Consider the following 4883-nt stretch of genomic DNA (forward strand, 5'->3'; position numbering starts at 1 on the left):
TTCCAACTTACCTTACTCTATATATTTACAACCTTGCATATGCAAGGGGTTGGATTTTGGAGAGTGATTCTGCCCTTATGCTACTGTTTTGAAAGTAATATTTTCATGCATTTAGGGTTATTGGAGGTGAACTTTGTGACAAAGGAAGGACAAGTCAACAACTTGGAGAAGCTCTTTTATAAGGTCAACACATATTTATGGTTGTAACTCACTCCATTTTTATTAATACAAAGAGTTCTTTATTTTCCTATATGTGATGTCATTATTTCATGTATTTCAATACCATGTTGATCTATTGAATAAAGTAGATAGATGATGCTACATAGATCTCATAGTTTCTTGGATTGTGTTGTTTGGTTGTGCAAGTTCTAATTTTGCAAGCTGGAGCTAGGATTGAAGCATTCAAGACAAAGAAGGAGCGAAACATATGACAAATTCCAAGTAAGTTTAATCCCTTCATCTACATACTTTAAGGAGAAAATTGGGTCCTTTGTCTTTATGTTGTTCTAGGTCGGCCCACCAAACCTAGGGGATATATTTGTGTCTGCAGTCATAAATACTGCATAACGAATTGGTGACCATACTGGGGAACGATGTATTCCCTCGATGATTTATTTTTCCATTGTGTTTTCTTTACCTCTTTCATATACCTTTTCTTCTTTAATAAGCCAAGAACAGAACTAGGAAGTGACTTTATTGAGTCTTATTTGTAATTTTTGTGTCATAATCATCTTCCCCTGGACCAAATCACCCTCTGGTCTGTTGATAGAGCATTGCACCCTCCTAGGCCCTCTCTGTTCCTACGTTGCAAAACATTGGTGCCTCTTCTACACCTGCATTGATCCTTGTTTTGCATAAAATTTGCCTTGTTTTCACAATGTTTCTTTGATCAACCTACTTCCAACTGACCTTCCTTGAGTCTTGAGTGTCTTGTGGTCTCTTTGAAGCCTCCATTTTGTTTTCATTTGTGTGTGATTTCCTTTTGTAAGAATTGGTTTCAATTTTCTTTGCTCTTATCATTAGGTCGCTTGCAAACTAGTTTCGTTTGATCATTGATTGCTTGCAAACTTGTTTCATTTGATAATTGATTGCTTGGATTAATTTTTATTCTAGTCCTCATTCTGAAAAGTGCATTTGAATAAGTGATTATACTTTGCATTTAAGTTTTCCTCATTTTCAAAAATTAGGTGTGTTGAAAAGAAAAATATTTGCATTTTTCATCTAAGGTTTTGTGTGTGAAATTGGAATTGCCTAGTGTGGAATTGCATGTTTTTGCTTTCATTTTTGCAAAAAAATCCCCCTCAATTGCCCATGGTGGGGGGTGGGGGGGCTAAATTGCGTATAGATTACATTTTCATAGTTTTCAGGGGAATCATGCATATATTGCATTGCATGGTTAGGCATCCTTTAATGCTTTGAATTGAATTGGGGTAGTGAATTTGAAAGATCTAGTTAGGAAGTTCTTGTTTTCTTCATATTTTATTGTTGCATAATTGTTTGCACCTATTCCCTACACTAGATAATTTTCATCGAAATTGAAAAAGGTTATTTTTTATCATATTAGTTGCATCATAGGTGTGTTCAGGTGACATCAAATTTTGAGCCTTCAAATTGAAATCTAATTCAAGATAAACTTTAAAATTTATCTTAATTAACCTAAGGAGCATTTGTGACATTAACACAAACATTTAGAGGTCTGGGCTAGAGATCTATTCTGCTAGGTCCCTATACTACTACTGTAGCCCCTTATTGTTATTAGTGCAACCACCTTATTGTATTGTTGTGCCCATGTAGTCCCCATATTGTTATTATTGTGCCCCATAGAATCCCACTATTGTTATTATTGTGCCCTTACAATATTATTGTTATGTAGGCTTTGATTATGTTGTGACCCCTTAGACTCCTATATAGAAAGGAGGTCTTGTCATTTGTATCATCGAATAATTTCATTTGTCTAATGTAAAGGAGGTTTCCACCTCAAAGAAGCTTATTTTGAAGAGGTTGATCTATCTCTTCTTCTATTTTGTGAGCTGGTTGCATAACATTGTTTTCCTCATTTTTGAACATTAAGTGTGTTGAAAAGAAAAATCTTTGCATTTTCATCTAGGGTTTTGTGTGTGAAATTGGAATTCCCTAGTATGAAATTGCATGTTTTTGCTTTCATATTTGCAAAAAAATTCCCCCCTCAATCGTCGGGCGGGGGGGGGGAGCTAAATTGTGTATGAGTGTTAATCGCCTTTGAGTGTCATCTCTTTTTTATTTTTGGAATTTTCACCCAATTTCAATTTGAGTCCTATGTTCATGAAATCTCAGATTATGTTTGATTTCATTGGAATCCTCTTGTGTTTGTTTTGAATAATTCTCTTGCATAGATCACATTTGCATAGTTAGAATTATCATTTTCACAATATGAAATGAAATTGTGCATAGATTACATTTGCATAGTTTTTAGGGGAGTCATGCATAGATTACATTGCATGGTTAGGCATCTTTTAATGCTTTGAATTGAATTGGGATATTGAAATTGAAAGATATAGTTAGGAAGCTCTTGTTTGCTATATATTTGATTGTTGCATCATTGTTTTCACCTCTTCCCTACACTAGATAGCTTTAATCGAAATTTAAAAGAGTTATTTTTTATCATATTAGTTGCATCATAGGTGTGTTCAGGTGACATTGAATTTTGAGCTTTGAAATCGAAATCTAATTCAAGATAAACTCTAAAATTTACCTTAATTAACCTAAGGAGAATTTGTAACATTAACACAATCATTCAAAGGTATAGGCTAGAGATGTGTTCCTATGTCATTAAACGTAGGAGATGTCATTGTTTTCTAGCGTTGCATCCTGGGGGTGAAATCTCGTTCCATGTATGTGAGTGTATAATGTCGTTTTCCATGTACCTTTGGGGTATATTGGATGGCTCCATGTACGTAAATTATATGGGAACACTCTCATTGAACATTTACACATTAGAAAACTAATACGGATTGCACTCCCATGTACCATCGAGTATAGATTGCAATCCATCCATAAGTAACTGAGTCGGCCACCTTGTATACCATGATACAATGAACACAACATTCAGGGAGATTTCCTGCATGTATGTTGGTTTTCCAAGGTGTATATTGCAGTTCACGGTTGCTTGGTAAACCTTTATTCCTAGTTACTCTATTTTGTTTGTGTCTTTAATTTGTAAAATAAATTAATTGACTGCGGAATAACATCATCCTCGTGGAAAAAATCCTTAGTGAATCTTAGTTTGAGACTAATGGCAACAGTTCCAGAGTCTACCAATCAATGGAACCCCTTTGATGGGAATCTTGACCCTTTTCCTTCTTTTGGAAATATTGGTGCTCCTTATATGGCAACGTTATCCCTTCTCAGATTTACCATTAGTTTTCCAGTTTGGTTATTTTTGACCCCTATGGTTCCAAATGTCCAAACTTCTTCTCAACCGAGTTCTCCTCCACCTGAACAACATCAACCTCATTTTGATCCTAAACTTGACCCTTTTCCTTCTTCACCTACTGTTTCTTCATCCCTTTCTTCCTCTTCAACTGGTGAAGTTCTTTATTCTAGTAACCAGGAAGCTAAGAAGAAGAAGAAAAGGATGACGAAGAAGAAGCAAAATAAGCAGGGGGAAACTAAGAAACCATTGCTACGGATGCAACGAGCGTGGAAAAATATTCCAATCAACCCTATAAATTTAAATTCCATTGCATGTTATGTAAGGGTTACCACCTTCTTAGAGATTGTCCTCGTATTCCCAAGATATTAGAAGTGTGGTCCACAGGCTCACATCGGCCTTTGTCGTCAGCTTATGGAGATCATGCTAGTGACAAACCCTCAACTAATGATAGTAAGGTCCATGGGACAAAAGGTAAATCCAAATTTCCCTGTAAGTTATGCGAAGGGAATCATGTTATTCACCTTTTTACTTGTATGAATGAAGCCTCAAAAGTGTTGGAAAAACTTACACCTTATCAGTCATGACTTCTAGCTGGTTACCCAAAGATTTCTCTCAATCGTCCACTAGTTGATGAAGTGATTGATCAGAATCCAAATACAGTTAATCCCTCTCTGTATGAACGTGAACCCCATGAGACCCAATCAACCAATGGTTGAGAAAATTGTTGACTCGATTCCACCTTCAGGCGATCGTACTTTTCCTGTAGAGAGTAAGGATCATACCACTTAGGTTCTTTTCATTTCTTTAGATTCTAATGAATTGGGGGGAATTCCTCTCATTCCATCGACACACGGGGGCAATCCTCCCATTCCCATAGCACAAGGGGGTAGTTCCCCCGTTCCCATGACACCCACTCCAAGTAGTATGGTCACTTCCTTTGATTGGAGTCGACTGAAAGGATATTGTCTTCATCCTTACGTGCCATTCCAGATCATGGTACAAGCTTATAATGTGGTTGTACCTGGAACAATCATAGATGGAGGTGCATATATTAGTATTCTATTCTCAACTACTCGGAAAGTTTTCGGTTCTCCGTAGCTTGTGCTTGTTACCCATAATCTGTTGGCTTTTAACAGAGGAACCAATCAATTGTTTGGGATCCTTCCTAAGTTTCCTATTACTTTTGGAGGAAAGAATGTCTATATCGATGTGATGGTAGTTTAAGGCCCTTTGGATTTTAATTTACTCCTTGGGAGTGACTATGTTTATGTCATGGGAACTATTGTCTCTTCACTCATTCGTGTGATGTGTTTCTTGCATGAAGGAAGAATCGTGACTATTGACCAACTTTTGTTCATTGGTCCTAATTTTTCTCCCAATCAACTATCATCCCTAAATGGTCCTTATATGTAAGTGGTATCTTCCTTGCCACAAGTTAATTATGTGGTAACCAATCCCATTCACATACCCA

Source organism: Pinus tabuliformis, chromosome J (genome assembly GCF_031772625.1).
Source record: "Pinus tabuliformis cultivar Carrire ecotype Pingquan chromosome J, CPIR1, whole genome shotgun sequence".
NCBI classification, from domain to species: Eukaryota; Viridiplantae; Streptophyta; class Pinopsida; order Pinales; family Pinaceae; genus Pinus; species Pinus tabuliformis.